This window comes from Crotalus tigris, unplaced genomic scaffold (assembly GCF_016545835.1).
Source record: "Crotalus tigris isolate CLP2741 ecotype Arizona unplaced genomic scaffold, ASM1654583v1 scf7180000017753.6788120, whole genome shotgun sequence".
Classification (NCBI taxonomy): Eukaryota; Metazoa; Chordata; class Lepidosauria; order Squamata; family Viperidae; genus Crotalus; species Crotalus tigris.
This window is the reverse complement of record NW_024096615.1, coordinates 5,298,017-5,324,611: the sequence shown is the minus strand read 5'-3', so window position 1 is coordinate 5,324,611 and position 26,595 is coordinate 5,298,017. Positions and strand designations below refer to the sequence as shown.

General features: G+C 42.0%; 1 protein-coding gene across 8 annotated transcripts in view; it reads left to right on the top strand.

Moving 5' to 3' along the window:
• ZMIZ1 (zinc finger MIZ-type containing 1) overlaps window positions 1-26,595 on the top strand; it is a 328,745-nt gene that overhangs the window by 121,118 nt on the left and 181,032 nt on the right. For 7 of the 8 annotated variants that reach the window (XM_039340775.1, XM_039340782.1, XM_039340781.1 and 4 more), the window contains one exon: window positions 24,757-24,838. The gene's annotated coding sequence lies outside the window, so the exon portion shown is untranslated. Of the gene's footprint in view, window positions 1-14,455; window positions 14,475-24,756; window positions 24,839-26,595 lie in introns of those variants that run through there. The other variant, XM_039340779.1, reaches the window with a different exon arrangement.

The window sequence follows — 26,595 nt, the reverse complement described above, 5'->3', positions numbered from 1 at the left end:
ACCCCACCCAGTAGGCCGCACCCACCCTGGCCACAGCCACCCGGCCCCCTGAGGGCAACCGCAATGCTGATACAGCCCTCAATGAAATTGAGTTTGACACCCCTGGACTACAGCATTCATGACCATTGAATATGCACCAAGCTACCTGGAGGTGCTGAACACTAGGAATCCAGCAATTTTTAGAGAGCCCTAACTTCCTACTCACCCTTATCTTTTGTGAGTCAAGGGCTTCCTGGCTGTTCACAATGGGGAACTAATGGCCATCAAGCAACTGCTGATCTGAGATGCTGTACACTCTCTCTACACCTGGATGCTCGTTTAGTTTTCAAAGCAAGAAGGAAGTAACCTAACCATGCTAATAGTAATGGGTAGCTGTTTGTGTTTGGGGAAAGAAAATTTCAATTCTTAGGGCTGAGCCAAACAGTTTTACAGAATAATAGAGTTGGAAGGGACCTTGGAGGTCTTCTAGTCCAACCCCCTGCGCAGGCAGGCAGGTCATTTCAGACAAATGGCTGTCTAGTCTCAGAAATCTCCACTTCTGAAGCCAACCTGTTCCAATGGTTAATTGTTAATTTCCCCTAAAATAAGACCCAAGTGGAAAATAAGCCCTAGCACAAAAATAAGCCCCAGTGAAGATCGTCAGCCAGATGGATGCATTTAATACTGTATTTCCCCCCCAAATAAGACCTAACTGGAAAATAAGCCCTAATACATCTTTTGGAGCAAAAATTAATATAAAACGTGGTCGTCTTTTTGGGGAAATGTGGGTATTTATGTTGTTGACCCGGACTTAGGGTACAGTATCAGTTGTGAATACATGCAGATGGCCTCGCTATCTCTGGCCACTTGCAGAACCATGAATGCAAGGTCATAAAAGGACAGCAAAGGAAACACCCAATATCCTAACCCATCCCGGAACATATGGTGTCTTAGGAAAACACCTAAACCACCCAAAAGGGAACATATAGTGTCTTGGGGGAAACACCTAAAAGGGAACATTTTTAGCTACTTCTGCTTTCTTCCTTCTTATCTACAGTGTGCCAGCCTTAAAGGGCAAAGTCTTTAGCTTATGTGTGTCAGCTTTGCTGGGTGAATTGCTTATGTAATCAAAGAAGGTATAAAAAATAAGGCTTTCCCGATATTTGGGGCTTTTTTTCTCTCTTTTAGAGAAGCCCGTCTTTGTTCAGCTGAATAAAAACGTAAAGCTTGGAGGCAACCTCTGGCTTCCTGTACTTTTTTATCAAGCAAAACCTCAGAATCTGCACAGCGATGTGGTGCCTGGTTTTGTGAGGCATTTTCACTTAACGAAACTAAACATGACTTGGCAGCACAAGGAAACAACAGCCAATGACTTACTAGCCGGCCATCAACACCTCAATCAACAATTAAAAAGCCACACACGCAACCAGGCACCACATAAATACTACAGGTAGAGTAGCCCAAAGCGCACATACTGCTAGAGAGGATGGGCTACAGCTCGAATCTAAAAACTCAGAAGATTAACTCTCTGGTCCCAGTGACTTGACCCAGATTGGATCCTCCAACATTAACCTGGGACACGTTTATTTGCCTTCATTCGTAAGTTTCCATCGCTTCCGTTAGTGGATGGTTTTGTGACACCTTTCCAGAGGGGTTACTTCATTAAGTCATTAGCTGAAGCTTTGAAGTGACGTCAGACTGGGAGGTCCCTTAGTTTGGAATGAATAACAACAACGCTTGCAGGGGCTTCAACCTTTTGACAAATTCATTGTAGGTAAGGACTGTGTTAGAAGTTCTGAAGATGGACCAGTAGAACAGAAGTTGCCTTCAGAAATTGTGGGCACTGCATTACTGGAGATTTTCAAGAAGAGACTAGACCAGGGGTAGGCTACCTTGGCTCTTTTATGACTCATGGACTTCAACTCCCAGAATTCCTGAGCCAGCATGGCTCAGCTTGGAAACCTCTCCCTTTCCCCTCAGCATGGCCGGCTCAGGAATTCTGGGAGTTGAAGTCCACAAGTCGCAAAAGAGCCAAGGTTGCCTACCCCTGGTCTAGACAGTCACTTGTCTGAGATGGTATAGATCCTCCTGCTCGAGTGGGGGCTGGATTAGAAGACCTCCAAGGTCCCTTCCAGCTTCTATTCTATTCTAAGATCAGGTAGCTCTTGTCTAAATAGCCTTTCCTGGATTAAGAATGACGTCTCTTTAATGTGATTGAACCTTCCTTGCAAAGTGACAGCCCGTCATAGAGTGTTCTCTGCCGATCTGTTAATACCTCCAGCTTGCCTGCCAAATAAGAGATGGCGGAAACTTATAACCCAGTGGCTTTGCTTATTGTGAGTCGGGAGAAAAACGCCATTGATCTCCTCCATCAAAGTGATCTTTTCACAGCCTGCCAGCACAAGCACAGTGTCGTCTCTTAGTCAAGGCTAATTAGCTCATAATTTAAGGCAAGGGAGAAGGCCGTTTTAGTTTCATTCAGTGTTGGGGGAAATAGACGATCAGGTTGAGAGCAGGAAGTAACTTTTCCACTTGGCTGGGGGGGGGGGGAAAGAACAACAAATTCAACTTTTCCACTGGCCATTTTTAGATCTTCCCTTCGACAGAAAAAAATAATGTTCTTATTCGAGTGGAGTTCTTGCTTTAAGGTTTTACGACACAAAACAGAAAGAAGATAGTGACTTGCTACTTGCAGTTTTTATGGGACGAGCCTATAAAGTCAATAAATTTTACCGTCATTTAGCCAACGTACAGTAGCTAAATATTGGATTTATCTGACAGTTAAAGCTGAGGGAATGGTGCTGAGGATATGCTGGATTCAAATACTACAGAAAGCTAATTCTTCCCCCCATTTCTGGGACTGAATCAATAAGGGGTAGTTCTTGGCTTACGAACACAATGGAGCCCAAAATTTATGTTGCTAAGTGAGACCGTCATTAACTGAGTTTTGCCCCATTTCACCACCTTCCCTGCCCCAGTTAACTGCAGTTGTGAAGTTGTGGGCACAGTTCTTAAGTGAAGCTGGCTTCTCCGTTGACTTTGCTTGTCAGAAACTTGCAAAAGTTGATCCCGTGTCACCGCTGCAACCGTCATAAATGTGAGTCAGTTGCCAGGGGTTTGAATTTTCATCACGGTGACCATGGGGATGCTGCAACAGTTGTTAAGTGTGGAAAAACGGTCATAAGTCACTTCGAACAGCCGCGAAACAAATGTTGACACAAAACAAACGTAAGTCGAGGACTTTCTATCGCGTTCATAATTTTTCAGTGTTTTCACTGTAACTTCAAAAAGTCATTAAACGAATGGCTGTAAGTCAAGAACCGTCCAACTGACTTTCCCTGTTGGTGAAATTGCATAAACAGGTGGGAGGTAAAGAGGTGGAACATCAAGATCAGAAGCTGGAGACAAAAAGTGGACCTTCACCGGGGACTTTGGAGAGATTTCCCAAGTGCTGTTTGGACTAGCTCAGCTGGCAGCCAAGAAAAGCTAATTGCTCTTTAATGTTATGCAATTCACCTTTTCTACAGTAACAATCACACGCAGAGACAAATGTGAAGACAGAACGCCTTGGCAGTACAAACAACTCAGGCCTCAGATAATGAAAGCTGGTGTGTATTTTCTTATTCTGCATGATATTGGTTTTGCTATTTTAAAAGGAATAGAGAAGCTTCTGCTTATGTAGAGTTGCACGCTGGAATTTCTAGGTGGAGGGATGGGACTTTGTCTCTGCTAAGAACCAGGATAATAATGACAGTTAACAGAATAGCAGAGTTGGAAGGGACCTTGGAGGTCATCTGGTCCAGCGGTTCTTAACGTTTTTGAACGAATCACCCCCCTGAGCCAATGAGGAAGTTGTCATCGCCCCCCTCCCCCAACATAACCTCTCCATCACAACATAGGAAATAATTCTTCAATTTATGCAAACACTTGTTTTCTTTTCTTTAAAATTGTCATCAGGACATATCGATGCAAATAATTTATTTCCAGTCTTCTTCCCATATCTCAACTGTGTGAAAAATTTTGCTGCCACCCGTCACTTTATTCCCAAACTTCGTGATACATGTACAGGTGAAACTCGAAAAAATAGAATATCATGCAAAAATTCATTTATTTCAGTAATGCAACTTAAAAGGTGAACCTAATATATAAGATAGACTCATTACATGCAAAGCAAGATAGTTCAAGCCGTGATGTATCATAAGTGAGATGATTATGGCTTACAGCTCATGAAAACCCCAAATCCACAATCTCAGAAAATTAGAATATGAAGACAAGCAATGCGTATTCACATATGTACGGCGTTCTGTACTGAAGCTAGCTGGAGGAACATTTGAAAACACAATTCAATCCACTAATAGCGAGTGATCTGATGTTTTTGTATGACAGATATACAGCCATTCACTATATGAAAAAGTCTCAAAAGTATCCCCAAAACTTCTCTCTCCATCACCCCCACGTCGCCCCCTTTCGTTCCATCTCCTCCCTGAAAAATGAAATCGCCCCCTGGGGGGGGGCGATATTGCCCAGGTTAAGAACCACTGTTCTAGTCCAACCCCCTGCTCAAGCATGCAAGGGTCCTATACCATTTCAGATAAGTGGCTAATTTCTGTTCTAGTTTATTCTAGTCTAGTCTAGTCTAAATTCTATTCTATTTTATGCTCTACTCCTATTCTATTCCTATTTCTACTCTACTCTGCTCTGCTCTGCTCTACTCTACTCTACTCTACTCTACTCTACTCTACTCTATTCTGTAGGCAAGCCCTTCCATTGATGAATTGGTCTGGCTGATAGAAAAGTTCTCCTTAGTTCTAGGCTCTTGGTTCTCTCCTTGATTAGTTTCCATCCAATGGTTCTTGTCCTGCCTTCAGGTGCTTTGGAGAATAGGTTGACCGACCTCCCTCATTTGAGTCTAATAGCTTATTTCTCATTATGAACATGTAGGGATCTTCCAACATTTGGTTAAGTATCTCCTTTAGGTTACCTACCACCTCCTCCTTATCGTCTTCTCTCAATTGTTTGGCTCGTCTTCTCTCAATTGTTTGGCTCGGTTATAAACAGGAAGTGTTTAAACATTCCCTCCTCCCCCCCAACCAAACCTTCTGAATATTCCCAGTGGCTGATATATCTAATAATTTTCATACTGCATTCAATCTGTCAGGGTGATGAGAGGCTGGAAGGAAATACATTAGTAGTCCACACATGAACAAGTTATTAGTTTATTTGGTCTACATGGAGTAGAGTGATTCCAGACTGATTTAAAATATTCATCCCCAATTACTGGTGTAACACAGTTCAAAGGGATGCAAATCTGACCATTTGACTGAAAATTTAAAGGAAAATAGCTGCAAATGGTTTCCCTCTGCGATTAATGAAACATTCCTTTCTAAGATAAATACTTCTTACATGTAGGGCTAGGGGAAGTTTCACGTTTGCTTCCTTCCCTTCCTCTGTGTCAATACCCAGAAAAAGTATTCTTTTGTATTTTTCTGAAATGTGAAGAAAAGATGGTCCGTTGGCAGCCAAACTTTCTTCTGATCCAACGTGGCTTTCCACCTAGAATAACAACAGAATAACAGAGATGGAAGAGATCTGAGAGGTCTTCTAGTTGGGCTCCTTGCTCAAGCAGGAGACCCTGCCTATACCATTCCATGGCTGTCCCATATCTTTTTGAAAACCTCCAGTGATGGAGCATTGGCCACCTCTGGAGGCAAGTTGTTCCACCGATTAATTGTTCTCCTTGTCAGGAAATTTCTCCTTAGTTCTAGGTTGCTTCTCTCCTTGATCAGTTTCCATCCGTTGCTTCTTGTATGGCCTTCAGGTGCTTTGGAGGTTGACTCCCCCTTCCCTCAAATATTGGAACATTATTGGAATAATGTTGGATCTGAATTGTGAAAAATGTGGTGGTAGCTCAGCCGATCTAAGAGAGGCACCATCTGAATAACTTGGAAACTGTTGTGATTCCTGCAATGAAGGAAGAATGATACTGATAGAAGAGAATATTGGTTGCTCAGAGTTGAACTGTGAAGTCCTTGGTGCTCTCTGAGTTTGCCTCACTCCTTGCAGACATTTCATTACTCAGCTAGGGAACATCATCAGGGCTAGAAGGGAATAGGGTTTTTCTCATGTTATACACTGCTGGTTTCTTCTCTCTGTGTTGGTGGGAGTGTTCTTGGAGGTTCCTTGATTGGACTGTAACTGTATTAAAGAAAGAAAAGATAAGATATATAAATTTTATTTATTTTTGAGACTTATATACCGCTTTAAGTGCAAGCACTCTCTAAGTGGTGTACACCAGTAAGCAATGTATATATATATTTACATTGCCCCCAACAATCTGGGTCCTCATTAATAAAGTTAATAAATTAATTAATAAACCCTTAATTTAGCATTCCCCCAAATGACTTGGTTGGCCATCTACTGTATCCTGAACATGATAGCTTCAATCCTATTTATGAGGCCCTTCCTCTTTTTCAAGGCTGTTCTTCTCCTCTAAAATAATCTGGGAATCGAAAACGTTTCTGTCCTTCATCCAGTTGCTAGACTTCGGTTCCTTCCACCCAGGATCTTGTGTGTTTGTGTGTGTGTGTGTGTTTGGCATTCTGCAATTCGTTGTAGGCTTTTTCAGTTATGATGGGAGGCTGATACCAACCAGCCTTTGAGAGCTGTTAAGGCAGTGTTTCTCAACCTTGACAATTTTAAGGCATGTGGACTTCAACTCCCAGAATTCCACAGCCAGCATTGCTGGCTGTGGAATTCTGGGAGTTGAAGTCCACATGCCTCAAAATTGTCAAGGTTGAGAAACACTGTGTTAAGGGAATTGCCCCTCTCCTCACCCCAGTGTGTTCAACCTTTCAGAAAGATTATCGCCATTTCTTCCTCTCTCTGTTTGGAGAGGGGAAGAAGCATGCCTGGATTCAAGTTTTTGCAAATGCCCAGTCCAAACTCACCCTCCCTGGTCTCCAGGAATTCAGCACTAACTGGAAAAGGCAAAATAAAACAGTATTTTCCTGCTGTGCAGTGATCAGGGCTCAAGGAAGAAGGAAATGTCCATGGATGCATGCTATCTCACATGCTAAAAAAAAACACTAAAGGTTTCCTCTGCCCAATAAATTAAGATAGACCTGGAAGACTGCATCCAGCTTTGGTCACCGCAATGTAAAAAAAAAAAAATGTTAAGACTCTGGAAAGAGTGCAGAGAAGAGCAACAAAGACGATTAGGGGACTGGAAACTAAAACGTATGAAGAACGGTTGCTGGAATTGGGTATGTCTAGTCCAGTGGTTCTCAACCTGTGGGTCGGGACCCCATTTGGGGTCGAACGACCATTTCACGGGGATCGCCAAACAATGCAGTCCGCCAATTTTCCCCCCTTTTCCTTAGCTGTGCTACTCCCTTTTATTCTATTGGCTTTTGAAAGCCAATAGAATAGACTCTCTTGAATAGAGTCTAATTCTATTGGCTTTCAAAAGCCAATAGGAATTGTCCAGGCTGTCTCTGCCCTGCTGAGCTCGCCAAAAGTCCCATTCTGCAAACGGTGCTGCACCAGTTGAGTAGTCCTCAACTTACGACCGGTTGAGTAGTCCTCGACTTATGACCGGTTGGGGGTCGCGGCATTAAAAAGGTTGAGAACCACTGGTCTAGTCTAACAAAGAGAGGGACCAGGGGTGACATGATAGCAGTCTTCCAATATCTCAGGGTGTTGCCCCAAAGAAGAGGGGGGTCAAGCTATTCTCCAGAGCCCCTGAAGGCAGGACAAGAAGCAATGGATGGAAACTCATCAAGGAGAGAAGCAACCTGGAACTAAGGAGAAATTTTCCTGACAGTGAGAACAATTAACCAGTGGAACAACCTGCCTCCGGAAGTTGTGGGTGCTCCAACACTGGAAGTTTCTAGCAAGAGATTGGACAGCCATTTGCCTGGAACAGTATAGGGTTTCCTGCCTGAGCAGGGGGTTAGACTGTCATCTGACTCTTCCCTTTTTATCTAGGATCTCTGCAGTTTGTTTGTTGTAGGGAGATTTATGAAGGAGCCAGGTTATCTTTAACAATGTTCTGATAGCTGTGGTGTGTCAAGCAGCCATAATGCCAAATGTGTTTTTTATCTGATATTTCATATATAACATGCCAGTTGTCAGCAAGAGGAAGGGAGGGTGATGTTTTGTTTCTTTTCTTTTTCCCATAAAGTGTTCTTTGGGATTAATTAAACCCACACCCCAGTCTACTGACGCCTCTGCTGGGGAGCTACTTGCTGGAAGGTTAACTGACTTGTCTCACTCTAGAAGAGCGACACAAGTTTCTTCTTGCAAATAGGACCTTCTTAAGAATTCCTGATGAGAAGGAAGGACTCACTGGAGAAGGGCCTAATGCTGGGAAAGATTGAGGGCAATAGAAGAAGGGGACGACAGAGAATGAGATGGCTGGATGGAGTCACTGAAGCAGGAGGCGTGAGCTTAAATGGACTCCAGAAGATGGTAGAGGACAGGAAGGCCTGGAGGAACATTGTCCATGGGGTCGCGATGGGTTGGACATGACTTCGCAATTAACAACAACAACAAGAATTCCCCTCTGTGGTTTTTACACCCATGACTGCAATAGGTGCTGTGAAAAGGGGATAGGAAGGAGGATCCTTCCGTGACACCAACCTTGTCCATTCTCCACAGCGAAAAATAATTAGGAGAGCAGGATTTTGAGGGGAAAACATCAACTTCCGACTTCCTTTGCAGCAGGTGGACGGACCAATAAGATTTGCATTGGACAAGGGATTGAGTGGCCGTATGTTTTTGGCAGTCAAGAGTCTATCTATTGACAGTGGAAGGGGATGGCTGTCAGTCTAAGGCAGGGGTAGGCAACCTTGGCTCTTTTACGTCTCATGGACTTCAACTCCCAGAATTCCTGAGTCAGCTATGCTGACTCAGGAATTCTGGGAGTTGAAGTCCATGAGACGTAAAAGAGCCAAGGTTGCCTACCCCTGATCTAAGGCCTAAATGTTGGACTCCAGTTCGTATCCGTTCAAGCTGGGTTGGAGATGAATAGGAGTCCTGATGGCGCAGTGGTTAGAATGCCACATTGCAGGCTAACTCTGCCCATAGTCTAGAGTTCGATCCTGACCAGTTCAAGGTTGACTCAGGCCTTCCATCTTCCCGAGGTTGGTAAAATGAAGAGCCAGATTGTTCGGGGCAATAGGCTGACATTATATACTGCCCAGATTGGGCTGCAAAGCCTTACAGGATGGTATGTAGTCCAAATGCTATTACTATTGCTATTTCTATTGCCACTGGCAATCTTTTATTATTCTATTATAAATTGCCACCGCTTTACAACGTCTTGGTAAGAGCACCCTTGGAATACTGCATCCAGTTTTGGTCAGTACAATATAAAAAAGGTATTGAGAGTCTGGAAAGAGTGCAGAGAAGAGCAACAAAGATGATCAGGGGGCTGGAGGCTGAAACATGGGAAGAACGGTTGCAGAAATTGGGCATGTCTAGTCTAGTGAAAAAAGGACATGATAGCAGTGTTCTAATATTGAGGGGCTGCCACAAAAAAGAGGGAGTCAAGCTATTTTCCAAAGCACCTGAAGGCAAGACAAGAAACAACGGATGGAAACTAATCAAGGAGAGATGCAACCTAGAACTAAGGAGAAACTTCTTAACAGTGAGGACAATAAACCAGTGGAACAGTTTGCCACCAGAAGTTGTGGAGTGTTTTTAAAAAGCGACTGTACAGTCATTTGTCTGAAATGGTATAAGGTCTCCTGCTTGAGTAGGGGAGGTGGACTACAAGACCTCCAGGGTCCTTGTTAAAGGTGATGATAGAAAGTGGAGATCCACAACTCATGAGAAGGATAGAAATAATCTCTTGGGCTTTTTCTCTGTAAGCTGCTCAGAGACCTCACTGTTACCAAGTAGGCTATAAATAGCGTGGAGGGAAAAAAAACATAAATATTACCGTGTTCTCGTGGGTAGATTGCTCACTGGAGCAGATGTTAGTACACATCTGAGTCCTTTTTATACAAGGCGTTCTGCCACCGTGCAGAAGAGAAGATCAAAACACAGAACAGAACAGGGAGCACAATTCAGCTTACTTTAGGGCTCCATTTTCCTGGAAAACAAAGCTGCTGGATTTTACAATTCCAGGGAACTGCTTGTAACTGGCTCTTTAGTCTTATTTCAAGAAAAACGCTCATCGTGACCAGGCACATTCCTCCGAAGGAAGAGAGATTGCTGAACAGGACTTTTGGGAGGTCAGGAGTTGTGACTTCAGGAACCCGCCTAGCTCCTTCCTCCCTTCCTGAGGCCTAGAAGAAATGGAATAAATTATGCAAAAACCAGAGAAATCTAGCGGTCTTTTCTGAAGCGCTGGCTTTAGGTTATTGGTGTGGTTACAGTTGTCCCCACTGTCTCTGGGGTGGGGAGAAGCATCATGGGAAATAGCGGGGAGCAGCTGGCGCTTCCTAACTTGAGTGATGACTTTGCTGCAGCTGGTAAATTGTCCTCCAGGTCCTCCAGTGTTCAGGTCTTTCTCCATTATCACAATCAGCTGGAGGAGGAGGAGGAGGAGGAGGAGATGGTGGTGGTGATATGCCATATCAACCAGCCTGGGTAGGATTTTTTTCCCCTGCTTCTTCAGGCCTGCTTGGAAGAGAGATGCTCTGGGGATCTTTGTGTAATTCCCAACTTATCATCTCTCCCGTTTTTCTGGTTCAAAATGGCAGTATGGTCCTTTTCTCCATTAGTGGTTTTTTTTTGTGTGTGTGTGTGTGTGTGTGTGTGTGTGTAAATCCATTGCTAGTTGAAGGCTGCAGCTGAACTCATCTTCGCAGCTGCTGTTCACTGCCTGTCGTTTCTTGGGAAATAGCTAATGATTCAAATACTCAGGTAGGTGTGAGAAACACAGAGGAAAAAAGGCGATTTTTTTTTCTGTTATGAGAACTAACAAGGGAGCAAGCTTCATTTTTTCCCCCTTCTTCTCAGGAAAAAAAAAAAGTAATAATTCTGGAGGACATACTACAAGATGGATGGCATTTTAAAGCATGCATTTCTCTTCCTTTAGAGAAGTTTGAGGTTGTTTTTTTAAAAAAAAGTATTCTGAAGACCGGAAAGCCATGTGTATGGTGCTGGTTGATTTTTGCAAATAAATAAAGGGCATTTTTGAAAAAAAGAGAAGTGCTAATAATGATCAGAAGAGGTTTTTTTTTTTTTTTAAGAGGAGATGGGAAGAACATTTTAATCTATACGACAAAGCAGAGACAAAATCTGTAGTGCTTTCAAGATGAATCTCCATTATTGGGTTGCTCACAAATCTTAAGTCTTAGTAATGTTGGCTTTCATTGAGTCTGGAACATGTCTGCATGCCTATCTTGAAAAGAATAAACTGTATATTTTGGATATAAATATTAATAACTATTACACTGACCAAAGCATGTGCTGGTTCTTTTGTGTGCTGATGTTTTCTCCTGATGCAAGTTGTATCAGAGGTCACTTCAGTAATTCTTCTCATATTTATTGACTTAGCAGATTTTAATAGCCACCTTTCTCACAGACTGTGACTCTATGTGGGCACACAACCACCATGACAATTAAAAACAGCATTGACAGTAATTAAAATACTAAGATGCAAATACATTTTTTTAAAAAAAAAAATAGGAAAACAAAATAATCAAGAGGCTAGAGAATACCAATCCACTCATATAATGCAACCGCTTTGCTGGCCCCCGCAATGTTAAAAGTTATTAAATACAGACAAAGCACAGAACCCATAAACCCACCGGTTAAAAGTCATGGTGTCTAAACATTGGTCACTTTTATAGAACTTAATAAGGTTCAGGACGCAGGCCGGACCTCTGCTAAATGAAGAGGGATGCTAACTTTCATCCATATGTCTCTTGGGAGGATATTATGGGAGGATCAAGAGAGAGAGATCTCCTGCACAGATTCTGTGGGTTGGCATCGTTTGGGCAAGGAGTTAGAATTCATTGCACACATTTTGCTGGAAAGTTGAGCAGGATCAAACTGAGGAGAATTAATGAGGATATAAATTGAGAGAAAAGCCTCATTCATTACTAGCACTGATGATGTTACCTAGTTGGACGTTTGCAAGAAAACAACCAAGCTCAGAGAGCACCAAGGACCCCACAATCCTCTTCTTCTTCTTCTTCTTCTTCTTCTTCTTCTTCTTCTTCTTCTTCTTCTTCTTCTTCTTCTTCTTCTTCTTCTTCTTCTTCTTCTTCTTCTTCTTCTTCTTCTTCTTCTTCTTCTTCTTCTTCTTCTTCTTCTTCTTCTTCTTCTTCTTCTTCTCTTCCTCCTCCTCCTCCTTCCTCCTCTTCTTTCTTCTTCTTCTTCTCCTCCTCCTCCTCCTCCTCCTCTTCTTCTTCTTCTTCGTCTTCTTCTTCTTCTTCTTCTTCTTCTTTCTTCTTCTTCTTCTTCTTCTTCTTCTTCTTCTTCTTCTTCTTCTTCTTCTTATCCTCTTCTTCTTATTCTCTCCTTCCTTCCTCCTCTCCTCCTTCCTCCTCCTTCTTCTTCTTCTTCTTCTTCTTCTTCTTCTTCTTCTTCTTCTTCTTCTTCTTCTTTTCTTCTTCTTCTTCTTCTTCTTCTTCTTCTTCTTCTTCTTCTTCTTCTTCTTCTTCTTCTTCTTCTTCTCCTCCTCCTCCTCCTCCTCCTCCCCAACCCCAACTCCCTTCTAGCCCCATTGATGTTACCTAGTTGGGTAATGAAACTATTGCAAGAAAACAAGCAAATCCCAAGGACTATTGAAAAGAACCTGAATGGGCAATGTCCTATGATCCCAAGACCGTGGGGAAGAAATATCCTAGATAGAAGAAAGCAACGGAATGGCTGCCTAAGTCATTGTTGGTTAAATAATTGGGGATGAACTCGACTTGTAGGAACATCAACTTTACCAACTGCTTTGAATAAGAGGAGACTCATTGTTGGGGGGGGGGGTGACCAAAAGAAGCAAGGGGAAGTTTTGTGCAAACAGACACGCGACCCCTTTGCCATTTGTTTTTGTTCGTGGTATCTGTGCAATTGTTACCTGTCTTTTCTCTTTAGGCCAAGTTTCCATCTGACAATATTGATCTACTGAGCTGCTTCTGGGTTTAATGCAGTTGTTGTTGTTGAACCTGGGGTGGATTTACATTTGTTTAGAGTGAATAGCTGTGGTTTTCTAGTGAGATCCTGGAATGAGTGGCTTGTCCGTAGCTAAAGCTCACCTAGACTGGAATCCTTCCGTCAGAAAAGTTTGTCAACTGGCTATTTTTGTCCTCCGTCACACTTTACAATAACAATTGCCTCTAATTGCTGTGTGCAAAGTTAAAAGCGCTCTCAAGTGCTTTGAAGGGTAACAATTTGGGTGTCAAAGTTACACTTATTGCATTGCACCAGAGAGAACCGGAGTGTCTGAACAGTTAAAAACAAGCATGTCCAATCTTGTCTCAGTATTTATGCAGCTATGACTGATACTTTCATTTGAAAATTAGGAGGCTTGTGCTTAGCTGGGTGAGTTAACCGCTGTTGTCTAGCAAGAATCGACCGACAGAGATACTGAAATATTTTTCAACTCATCTCTCGTTCGTCCAGAGCTGGGCTTTCTAGCCATGGCTGAGTTTCAAAAGAGGAAAAGTGGCTAAACTGGCTGATAGGTCCTTTGAACCAGCTGCTTCTGTTTTTGGAGGATTTCAATCAATCAATCTAGAACTGGAAGGGACCTTGGAGGTCTTCTAGTCCAACCCCCTGCTCAAGCAGGAGACCCTATACCATTTCAGTCTCTTCTTCTAAACCTCAAGTGATGGAGTGCCCACAAAATCTGAAGGCAGGCTATTCCATTGGTTTTGTCCTCACTGTTGGGAAGTTTCTCCTTAATTCAGTTTGCTTCTCTCTTTGGTCAGTTTCCATCCATTGCTTCTTGCTTACCTTCTGGTGCTTTGACCCCCCTCTTCTTTGTGGCAGCCCTTCAAATACTGCAATACAGCTATCATGTCACCCCTCATCCTTCTTCTCTAGACTAGCCATACCCAAACCCTGCAACTGTTCTCTGCCCTTTTTCCTAAGCCTCAACATCCTTTTTGTAATGTGGTGACCAAAATTGGATACAATATTCCAGGTGTGGCCTTATTAAGGATTTATAAAGCAGTAAATCATGTAATCTTGATTCTACGCCTCTTATGCAACCAAGGATTGTATTAGATTTTTGGTTGTTACCACACACTGCTGGCTCATGTTTAAGTGATCGTCCACTAGGACTCCAAGGTCCCCCTCACAGTTACTGTGTCATGATTTTTGAGCCAGGTTTCGCCTAATCTGTACTTGTACCTTTGGTTTTTCCTGCCTAGGTGTAAAGCCTTGTTTTTCTCCCCATTAAATTTCATTTTGTTGAATAGGGCCCATTGTTCAAGTCTGTCAAGACCTTTTTGGATCCTGACCTTGTCTTCTGGGGTGTTGTCTGGAAGCCTTTCTCCTGCCTTTAGTCTCTTTCAGACGGAAAGATAAAAAAAGCAGAAACGGTAAATTGAATGCCCATTAAGCATGTAAGTTTGCCTTCACCAGAAGCAGGATGCAGAGGTTTCAGATAATGTATGTGCAACAACTATTGTGAGAATGACACCAAATTGTCACTGAGCAGCAACAGTTGCCTTCTTATGAATCAGAGGCCAAAACTATTACAGATATTTCTGAAGGTATTTTAGACAGGAAAGTTGCAAGAAATTAGTAGCTCTAATTTCGCACTTGCAGGGTTTATGATGCTACATCTTGAAATTCAGCTTATAGAATAGTTGCTTCACTAACCACGTGTGAGCAAAAAAGTTCCTAGAAGAGTGTCTCTCATTTTATTTTCACTGCTATGCCTGAGTTGAACATTCAACGCCATCCATCCCTTCCTTTAACAGGATAATAAGAGTTTGGAAGGGACCCCGGAGGTCTTCTAGTCCTACCCCCTGCTCAAGTGGGAGACCTTATACCATTTCAGACAAGGGACTGTCCAGTCTCTTCTTATAAACCTCCAGTGATGGAGGTTCTTGGTGCTCTCTAGGCCTTGTAAATGTTTCATTACCTGACTAGCTAACATTATCAGGTTGATTCATGTAGGGCAGGGGTAGGCAACCTTGGCTCTTTTAGGACTCGTGGACTTCAACTCCCAGAATTCCTGAGCCAGCCTGGCTCAGCTTGGAAACCTCCCCCTTTCCCCTCAGCATGGCTGGCTCGGGAATTCTGGGAGTTGAAGTCCAGAAGTCATAAAAGAGCCAAGGTTGCCTACCCCTGATGTAGGGTAACAAAATGTTTGCAAACAAACAACTCAGCTTAAAGGGCATTTTCCCATTTACAAATGTATGCATGAAAGCAAAATAAGTTAAATAATTATAATCTAATCTAGTAAACAATTCGATTCATGAGCAGATAACTGTTACTCTGCTGAGGGGCACTTCTGAGAAAGAGTACACCAACTATTCTGATTACGTAGACGCGCAGAAAACCGACAGCAGGAAAACACAAAGAACGTAGAATATCATCAGAGCTGGAAGGGACCTTGAAGGTCTTCTCATCCAACGCTCTGCTCAAGCAGGAGACTATACCACTCCAGACAGATGGCAGCCAGTTTATTCTTATCAACCTCCCTTATCAACTTCTGAAGGCAACTTCTGTTCTTCTGGTTAATTGTCCTCACCATCAGGAGATTTCTCCTTAGTTCCAGGTTGGTTCTCTCCATTAATTTCCATCTATTGATTCTTGTTCTGCCTTCTGGTGCTTCGGAGAAGAGGTTGACCCCTTTGTCTTTGTGGCAGCCCCTCAAATATTGGAATACTGCTTCCGTGTCACTTTCTAATTCTTCTTTTCATTAGATTAGACATAGCCAGTTCCTGCAACCGTTCTTCATATGTTTTAGTCCCCAGCTCTCCAATCGTTTTACCTGCGCTTCTCCGCGCTCTTTCCAGAAATACCTTGTCTTGTAGATACCGCTTAGTGAATTTAATTTTGCATCTACATAACTCATGTTTTAAAAGGTCAGGTTTGAACAAACAAAATACTTTTGTTTCCTTAAAGTGTACAACTCTCTTTATTGACATTTGAAAGACATTGTTTGTTTCTTTTGTAGGTTGTGTGTTTGTGTTGGCACTGTGTAGCCCAAACACCCTCAGCCTTTGTCATGTGAAAAACAAATTAAGAGTAGGATATTATTAAGTGACTGGCACTTAAAGACTATCCTTTAAGGGAATAACAAAATTGGAAGGGACCTTGGAGCTTTTCTAGTCAACTACTTGAACAGGAGACCCTATAACATTGCAGACAAGAACAATTGTTCTTCTTAATTCTAGGTTTCATTTTCTCCTTGATTAGTTTCCATCCATTGCTTCTTGTCTTCCCTTCTGGGGCTTTGGAAAAAAGTTGACATCCTAGTTTTTTTGTGGTAGCCCCTGAGATATTGGAATAGTGCTATCATGTCACCTCTACTCCTTCTTTTCATTTAACTAGACAAAACCAATTCCTGCAACCATACTACAGCCCCCTAATCATTTTGTTGCTCTTCTCTACCCCCTTTGCAGAGTCTCAGAGACTGATACTCAGCTGTATATCTAAAGAAGAGTTTAAGGCCACTCTGTACTGGTCCAGTATCTACCCAGCTTGGCTAATGTCAAGAAACATCAAGAATTAGACCTGATTAACCCTTAAAGGGAAAGTAATCAGAAAATCCAAGGGGTCTAAACTAAATGGGAAGTCGAAATAATAATAATAATAATAATAATAATAATAATAATAATAATAATAATAATAATAAACACTTCCATATCATTTCTTAGAAGGTGACCTAGTTGTGTTTACCTGTAGCTGAGTTTAACTCAAAAGAATATTTATATGTGTGTCCATGGGCTGCATCATATGACCCAAGTTATGACCATATCGCAAAGTTATGGCCATCATTGGAACCAGAACTGTCGCTAAGTAATGCAATGATTAAGTTAGTCGCTGTAGGATATGACCGGGCTGAGCCTAAGGGTGGGGTCAAATGTGCCATTAGTTTGGAGTTTCTACACACCCACAAGAGACATGAAGCCCAGATCCCCATGAATTCTGTTGACTCTACCACCAATTCCCCTTGTCCATTAGTAGATCAAATTTTTGTGTATCGATAACATGAACTGAACTCATAGTCCTAGGGGTGACATGATAGCAGTCTTCCAGTATCTCAGGGGTTGCCCTAAAGAAGAGGGAGTCAAGCTATTCTCCAAAGCACCTGAAGGCAGGACAAGAAGCAACGGATGGAGACTAATCAAGGAGAGAAACCACCTGGAACTAAGGAGAAACTTCCTGACATTTGGAACAATTAGCCAGTGGAACGGCTTTGCCTTTAGAAGCTGTGAGTGCTCCAACACTGGAGGTTTTTAAGAAAAGACTCAAAAAGCCATTTGTCTGGAATGGGATAGTGTCTCCTGCTTAAGGGTTGGACTAGAAGACCTCCAAGGTGCAAACTCTGTTATTCTGTTATCCTCCAAAGCACCCGAGGACAGGACAAGAATAACAGATGGAAACTAATCAAGGAGAGAAGCAACCTGGAACTAAGGAGAAACTTCCTGAAAGTTAGAACAATTAACCAGTGGAACAACCTGTCTCCAGAAGCAGTGAATGCTCCAACACTGGAAGTTTTTAAGAAGAGACTGGACAGCCATTTGTCTGAAATGGTATAGTGATTCCTGCCTGAGCAGGGGGTTGGACTAGAAGACCTCCAAGGTCCCTTCCAACTGTATTATTCTGTTATTCCTTTCAAACTCTATTTCTGGCTCCTAGTTTCTAGCACCTGAGAGTTACATCCAATTTTATAACCTTTATTTTTTGCCACAGTTGTTAAGTGAACCACACAGTCATTAAGGAAACCTGGTTTCTCCCACTGACTTTTGCATAGGGGAAGGTTGCAAACTGTGGTCACATGATCCCAGGATGCTGCAAATGCCGTATATACATGCTGGTTGCTTAGCACCCAAATTCTGATCATAATGACCAGTAGGATGCTGAGACCGTTGTAAGGGTGAAGTACAGTCATCAGTCACTTTCCTTCAGTGCCGTTGTAATTTGAACGGACATGGAACAAATTGCCGTAAGTCAAGGATTATTGCGTAGCATCCCTTCCCAAGTTGCATAAACCAGATTCTTGTTATTGCTGGTTTTAAAAAAGACTCTCCCTATTTTAATAGGAGGTTTGTCCTCTGCCTGGTGCTGATGGATATGCAGCATTTACTGTAATTGGTTTATTTAAAATTGTTGCTTTTGCTTAATGCAGCGCAATACAATTGTTTGTATTATGTAAGATAAAGTGGGAAGTTTCTAATCGTGAAGTGAAGAAATTTTACGTGCTCCAAATCAATAATAGAAATAACCAGGAATGGCAGAGTAAAATCTGCTACGTAGATTTAGAAAGAATGTGAAATGACATTTTTTAAAAAAGAAAAGAAAAGGAAAAGAAACTTACTTTAAAAGTTCTTTTATGCTGGTTATTTTTTTATTATTATTTTTATACTTTACAATATATGTTTTTCCCCAGTTTTTCTTGGCTCGATTAACAATCGTTTCCCATAAAGATTTTATTCCCAACCTGAGATGAGATGAGATGAGATGAGATAAAATGATTTGGCATTACCTGTTGTTGTCATTTTTTTTACTGTGGGCACAACAGCACACATCAAAAATGAAATTTAGTTGCCCGCTCTCAAAGTGAAACACAATGTGCAACATATGTATAGACCCACACCCCTACATATGCATAACAAATAAATATTAAATACAACAGGCAACTGTTTTGTAAGTAACCAGTGGCAAGACTCCTTATATGCAAAGAGTTTTGCTTTCTTCTGAATTACAGAAAGCTTTTTTTTAAAAGGCAAAATTCTTCCTTAATGTGCACAGAGAAAAAATGACTTTGAATGGGAAATCGTCCAGTTGCTGGAACACGTTTAACCTTATCCTTTTCATCTCAATAAATCTTGCTAAAGAGAATTATGTGGAAATCAGACTGGGAAAACAATTGTGTTTTGTTTTCCACAGCTACCAAAGAGACAGATATTTTTTAACCTGAGCCAGAAGTCTATAAAAAAAAATTAAACTTTTTTTATTTAGTCCAGTTGGGAAGCGAATTGTTGTATATAACAACGGCTATGGTATCTTTGAAAAGCAGGTCTTCCGCACATGGTTCAGAATCAGGGTCCTAAAAATATATTTTTTAAACTAGTTTCTAAATGGTTTAAATTGAAAACAGCGACAGATTCTAATGCAGTGGTTCTCAACCTGTGGGTCGGGACCCCATTTGGGGTCGAATGACCATTTCACGGGGGTCACCAAACCATGCTGTCCGCCATTTTTTTCCCTTTTCCTTAGCTGTCCTACTCCCTCTTATTGGTGGCCACACCCACTTGGGGGTCACCACCACATGGGGAACTGTACTATGGGGTCACGGCATTAGAAAGGTTGAGAATCACTGTTCTAATGTATGCCTGTTTCTACCAGGCAGGAATTGAAAACTCGGTTTTATCAAAAGGCTGATTTCAGATTTCACTTTGTCCAAATTAGGGGTGCAACAATTTTCTGTAGTGGTTCTGAAAAAAGTATAGCTACTTCTGCAAAATAACTAAACTTAGTTTAGTTTAGCTTAGAAGGTCGGTTTTAACTTTATCTTTAAAGATTCATAAAGCGTATTGGGTATTGCAGTAAATAGTAATATACTGTAATATCAAATATGCATAACAGGTGGGCATGTCTATCTCTGCACATCTTGGGTGAAAGATTATGTCTCTTTTTCCTCTTTGGGCTCCACATCAGGGGACCCCAATCTTGGTGGCTTGGTGGCCCAGTGGGGGAAAGGAGACAAGAAGACCCCCAAAGTCCTTCCAGTTTATTATTCTGTGATTCTAATTTGGGGGTGGGGTGGGAGAAATAGTCAGAAGATATCCCAAAGGTGTTTTTCAAAAGGCAACTAGTCTTCCTTTGTTTTTTTTTGAAAACATTTTGCTTCTTATCCAAAAAAGTTCTGAAGTCAAAACTAAAGAAGCTTCTTGGATGAGAAGAAAAAAATGTTTTCAAGAGGAAAAACGAAACAAAATCAAGGAAGTCCATTTGCCTTTTGGAAAAAGCACTTTTGAGACAACCCTGACCTGGATGATTGAGGATCTCCATAGACGATTGGCAGAATACAATCCTGGAACTTAATAATGATGATGATAATGAGGATAATGAGGATGATAATGTTGAAAGGGTTAGATCAGGGGTCTTGAAACGTGGTCCTTTGATGACTTGTGGACTTCAGCTCCCAGAATTCCTCAGCCAGCCTCCATTTTGTTTGTTAGATTTAAGACAGGGGTCTTCAAACGTGGCCCCTTGATGACTTGTGGACTTCAACTCCCAGAATTCCTCAGCCAGCCTCCATTTTGTTTGTTAGATTTAAGACAGGGGTCTTCAAACGTGGCCCTTTGATGACTTGTGGACTTCAACTCCCAGAATTCCTTAGCCAGCCTCCATTTTGTTTGTTAGATTTAAGACAGGGGTCTTCAAACGTGGCCCTTTGATGACTTGTGGACTTCAACTCCCAGAATTCCTCAGCCAGCCTCCATTTTGTTTGTTAGATTTAAGACAGGGGTCTTCAAACTTGGCCCTTCTGTCTTCTTCTATCCAACCTCCTCCCAAGCAATATTTCTTTTATTTCCCTGTCATAATGAGAGGTTCCAGGTAAACCACAAAGGGTGTGTGTGTGTGTGTGTGTGTGTGTGTGTGAGAGAGAGAGAGAGAGAGAGAGAGAGAGAGAGAGAGAGAGAGAGAGAGAGAGAGAGAGAGAGAGAGCAAATGAAAAGTAACGCAAGAGGGAAGAGGTTGCTTCAGGCTTGAGAACGTTTGTAGGTTGCAAGCTGGCAGCTCTACTCCAAACAATGATTGATATGTCTAGGGCAACATTTGGGAAGGACTCAAAAGCTCCTCACTTCTCAACATTGCCCCGTTCCCAGGATGCCAAGTGCAACATGTGTGAACAGGCCCTTGTTCGGGGCTTGGCTGGGTGTCTCTCTTTAGGCCGGAGAATGAGGTATTTAGCAATCTAGCCGGCTGTTTCTACATCTGTCAAATGATGGAGGAATTTGATGGGAGTTTTCCAGTCTTCAGAAAATATGGACTCTATTCTGCACTGCAGGCACAAAGTTCATTCAGTGACTTTCGAAGTTACAACGATACTGAAAAAAAGCGGCATGGCCGTTTTTCCGCACTGAAGACCTTTGCAGTATCATCCGTGGGTCACGTGATCAAAATTTGGATCTTGGCAACTGATTCATATTGATGATGGCTTGCAGCGTCCCGGGATCACATGATCCCCTTTTGTCTGGAATGGTGTAGGATCTCCTGCTTGAGCAGGGGTTTGGGCTACAAAGTCTCCATGGTCTTGCCCAGCGCTGTTATTTTGTTTTGCTTTTTAAATAGCATTTGTTGCCCTTAATTACACGCAGATTTGCCTCCTAGAGTGTTTTGCTCCAGATTTGCCTTTTAAGTATGGAAATTAAGGAATGGTTCCATTTTTCTCCCTTTTGGCTCTCGTTGTTGTTGTTCCTCCTAATTATGAAAGTTGGGGTGGGGAGATTCAGTGGTCCCATCTGCCAACTTGTTGTGGCAACTGAGAAGGCAGTGACCTCATCTCTCCTCTCTTGAGTAGCTAGATCAACGCCCATCTTTACAAGTCTGGCAGAATTTTGCACAACTGCCTTGGCAGTCCATCCCCCAATTTTCCACTTTGGAGTGTACTGTAGTAGCAATTGTGCAAAATGAATGAGTGAGTGATGCAACAGATTCCATCCTGAAGCAGAAATATCTCTTCTAAACCAGACTGGGTGTGAGAAGGAAAGCAAAATTAAAACAAAACAAAACATTGTTACTAGAGTATTGCTGTTCTGAAGCCATATTTTAAGGCTCTTCCAAACAAACAAACAAACAGGTATGAATCCCTTTTATAATGTGAAAACCAAAAATAACTGCAAATACTTAGCAAACCTCATGACTGACTTGAACATCTGGAGGAGCAGAGAAAGGCTGACATGTGTCGTGAGGTCCCAGCCTATGATAGATAGATAGATAGATAGATAGATAGATAGATAGATAGATAGATAGATAGATAGACAGACAGACAGACAGACAGACAGACAGACACATAGATACATAGATAGATACATAGATAACCTTTATTATCATTTTTGCTGTGGGCACATTGACACACATTAAAAATGAAATAAATTTAGTTGCTTGCTCTCAAAAGTGCACACATACATAACACACATTTAAACACGCTATATACAACATATGTATAAACTTACACCCTTACATATAAATACATACAAATACTAATCACTGTTGCTTGAAGCCAAATAGGACTTGAGATTTTTTTTATGCTGTTCCCTTCAAAACTGTCACCATCACTCAAACCTAACAACATTTTAAAGGTGTCCTTGAATATCCACTGATAGGCCCAGAGCGGCTTTTTCCAAAAGGCAATTGGACTTTTTTGTTTGTTTTTTTTTTGTCTTTGAAAATGTTTCACTGTTTCTCCAAGAAGCTTCTTCATTCACTTCTTGGATGAGAAGTGAAACATTTTCAAAGACAAAAAAACGCCAGTTCCCAGTTGCCTTTTGGAAAAAAAAAAACACCTTTGGGACAACCATGACCTGGATGATTGAGGATCTCCATAGGCATCTGCTGATAGCGTTGAGCAGCTCAGCCTTCTGCATTCTGTGAATATCCTGCTGATGCTTAAACGTGCTTCCCCATTGCTGCGAGCGTTTGTGTCCTTTTTGCATTTTTAAATCCAGCAATTTTGTTTATGATGTGAGTCAGCGCTTAACCCACTTTCTTTGCTGTTCCTTGCTCTGCTGATCCCACTCAACTGCTGGAATGTTGCTTTAAACTGCATTAAGCCAGTTAGAAAAAAAACTAACTGCCCGCCTACGGGGGGGGGGGGGAATAAATAAAATAAAATATGCGGCTCAGAATCGGATAGATGGAGGGTTTTTCTCCATAGCACTTTGCCATGATGCCGCAGAAATTTTATTCCTCTTATGTGCGTGGATAGTTTGATTCCTTTAGCCAAATAACCACAAGAGAAATATGTTGCCTATAATAGACATTTCCCTTCTCCATAAACAAGAATATACACCAGCCAGTGGCTGGCTGTTTTAGTGCGCCCCCTACTGGTTCAGGGAGCCCCTGCTTCCTTTGATGTCCCTATGTTGTTCTCGCACCTGGGAAGGGCAGCTGGAGGCTACATCCATATTGAAATATGGACAATATGCACCTTTGCAGAAGGCTGGGATGAGGATTTTTCTGACCCAGAGTAGACACAGTTCTTCCATGCACCACAAGCTGTTTGTCCCTGCAGCTTCAAACCAGTTTTGAACGTGTGGGCGATGTAATGATTTAGTTCTAATGATAGGCAAGGGAGAAGACCAGAGAATTGCATAGGACACAGGGATCTAATACCCTGAATTTAGGATTGCCAGTCTGGGACCGTTTAGCTGGTAGCCGAATATTACGAATACTGACCAGAGTCAGAAACGCAATGTGTAAAATTACTGTGCAGTGAAATAATACGTGTAGCTCGGGTTTTAGATTTTGGCTAGTTCCCCAAGCTTGTTTCAAATATAGCTCCTAAGAAACAACCAGTTGCACAGCATCTGAGCCCACTGGCCCAAGGAAAATAGGACAAGGAAATCCTGCGGATGATGTTACCCAGTTTGGTAACGAAACGTCCAGGAATGATATCAAAACAAGCTTGGAGAGCAAACCACAGCCACAGTCTAAAAGCCGAGCTACAAATATTTCCTATTCTGGAGATCAGCTGAAATTCTAAGGGGAATAGATTTCGTTTGTTTGCTTGTTTGTTTGTTTGTTTGTAGGGTTTCTATGGCTGCCCACCTCAGTCTGGGTGGCTTACAATTCAGAAAAAATATATTTTCTGAAGTATAAAATATAAAGTACCTAAAAGATATAAAGTATTCTCAAGAAGGTTACTTCTCTCAACGGCTGATAATTATAAGGAAAGTTTTCAATCAGAGACTTTTCCAGCAGACCTTCATATCTGAACAAGTTTATAATCGGGCAGCTTCCTGAAAAAAGACACTTGAACAATAGAGAGTTTAAAAGCATTTAAAAAAACAAAACAAAAAAATAAATAAATCAAAACCTCACTTGATCCTGGAAACCGATGGATACCTATTATAGATCTTTCCGTCTATGTAAATTCTGGCTGCAACATTAAGACAAAACTCACATCTTCTAAGAAGATTAGAATTTAAACTGTATACCAATTTTGCAGTCATTTACTGAATGAGCCCCTGGTAGGATTTGCAAGGAATATATTGGGGACAAGGAAAAGATAGTGATTTTTCCCCCCCCCCCAGGATTTTGTTGTACTCAGAAATAAAGCTAGAGATAAAACCACTATACCTCGTATACAAAGGTGTCCTTGAAAATTTGTCCAGGCCAATCAAGCAGGACTTTATTTTTATTTTAGTGTAAAAATAGTGTAAAAAAGTAAGTTGTTGGCCACACAATCAAACCCCTCTCCTCTCTTTTGTTATATTTGTTACACACACAATGCATGTAAAAAGAGAGGAGACACTCCTGGTTACTCAGCTGTGGTGGCCACCTTGACTTTTGGGGACACCTTCTCCTCCCACAGATGTTTGTCATCAGGACTTTGGAACTTGATCTTGTCTACCCTGCTTTGCAAAGTAATTTGGAAGATGCTAATAACTCTGTTTCTCTTCTCAATTGCAGGAAAATAGATCCTGTTATGTGAAGTCTCAGAAGGTCTAGGGTGGCACAGCTCCTGGAGAGGAGATGCTTACGAGACACTTAGGTAAGGTGTCCATCTTTTGATTACAAGTTTGATTCATGTTACAGGCATCTAGCCTACTTTGTCAAGGATCAACATACTGATTTATTGCCTGTTTTTTTTTGCTAGCTTTGTTCTCCAGCAGGATAAAGCCACTTTGTTGATGAGGAATCGGTGGTGGGAACTGATGGAAGCAAAACATTGGGGTCATAAGAAGGTCCCATTGGGGTCTTGCATCAGGCAAAAGGTGCATGCTTGAAAGCATGCACCTTTTGCCTGATGCAAGACCCCAATGGGACCTTCTTATGACCCCAGATATGAAGAGGAGCTGCTGGTGCGTCCATAATCTTATGGCAGCGTTTCTCAGCCTTGGCAACTTTAAGCTGTATGGACCGCAACTCCCAGAATTCCCCAGCCAACTCTGAATTCTGGGAGTTGGAGTCCATACAGCTTAACATTGTCAAGGTTGAGAAACGCTGATCTACGGCAAGCTTTGGACTTGGACCTTGGCTCTTCCTCCATGATTTTAAGCTGCCATTTGTAGCATGCAGAGTGGGAGTTTGTCACCTTTAAACAAATAGAGCAGTGTGATTTGCCGGACATGATAAAGGACCCTCATTTCTAGGTAATAACAGAGGAATGGAAAGAAACGCGAGTAAAAACCCACAGCTCATAAACATAAATGAGAAACTCTGGCTAAGTTTCATTGACTTGAGCAAATGAGGGGTGCTGGTGCTCTCTGAGCTTGGTTGTTTTCTTGCAGACGTTGCGTCACCCAGACGCGGTCACCTTTGGGTAGTGAAACATTTGCCAGAAGCTGAAGAAGCCTCTCGGATGAGAAGTGAAACATCTTCAAGGAAAAACAAAGACCAGTTCCCTTTGGAAAAAAGGCATCTTTGGGTTTGCAAGAAAACAAAAAAAAGCTCAGAGAGCACCAAGGACCCCTAAGTTCAACCCTGGGCTACAAATATTGTTGACTTGAGTAAACCTTGAAACTGAGTTTCAGGGTGGATCCTTCCCTTTGCTAAGTTAGGGCTGTACTCCGATGTGATTGTTATTGTTGGTAGATGGAGGTGCACACATTCTGCCTGATTACCTTTGCTCGGTGTGTAAGCTGTGGTGTTGAGAGTTGCCTGCAACTTGCACAGAGTTGAACCGCAGAAATCCTGGTTACACGTTAAAAGGAGCATTTGGTACCCGAAAAGCTATCTTTACAGAGTGCAGATTTTTTTTTCTTCAGGATCCCGGGGAAAAAACCTGTTAACCTCCTCTGACTAGGGATTTAAGATTGTGGGGTTGTGTCTTCTGCTCCCTGATCTGTTCAAGTGGAGATGCTAAGGCTTCAACCTGTATGTGAATCTTTTCTTTGGCTCCTCTGCCTATGTGTGCAAATTGGCGGATGAGCTTCAGAGCTTCGTTGGAAAAAATGCTTGCGGTCGGGAGATGAGGGAAGTGATTGATTCCCGCTACGTTCTCTGAAGTGGCCTCTGATTGTCCAGACAAGGCTTTAATGCCTGGCTGATGTTTACCTGCTGGTTTGTATCTCCCTGCTGCTCTAGTCATTTATTTTGCTCTCGGTTGAAAAAGGAAAGCCGGAAAGCCGTCTGTAGGCCAAACTGTTGATGTCTAGGATAATAAGACCAATTGACTGAAATCTGAATAGATGCAATTGTTGGAAATGAGGGAAGAATAACCTCTGGTCCAATCGTCCAGACTGGCTCTTCTCCCTTTCCAGAGAATGTGATCTGCCTGCCATTTGCCTGCAAGAGACTAAGATACGG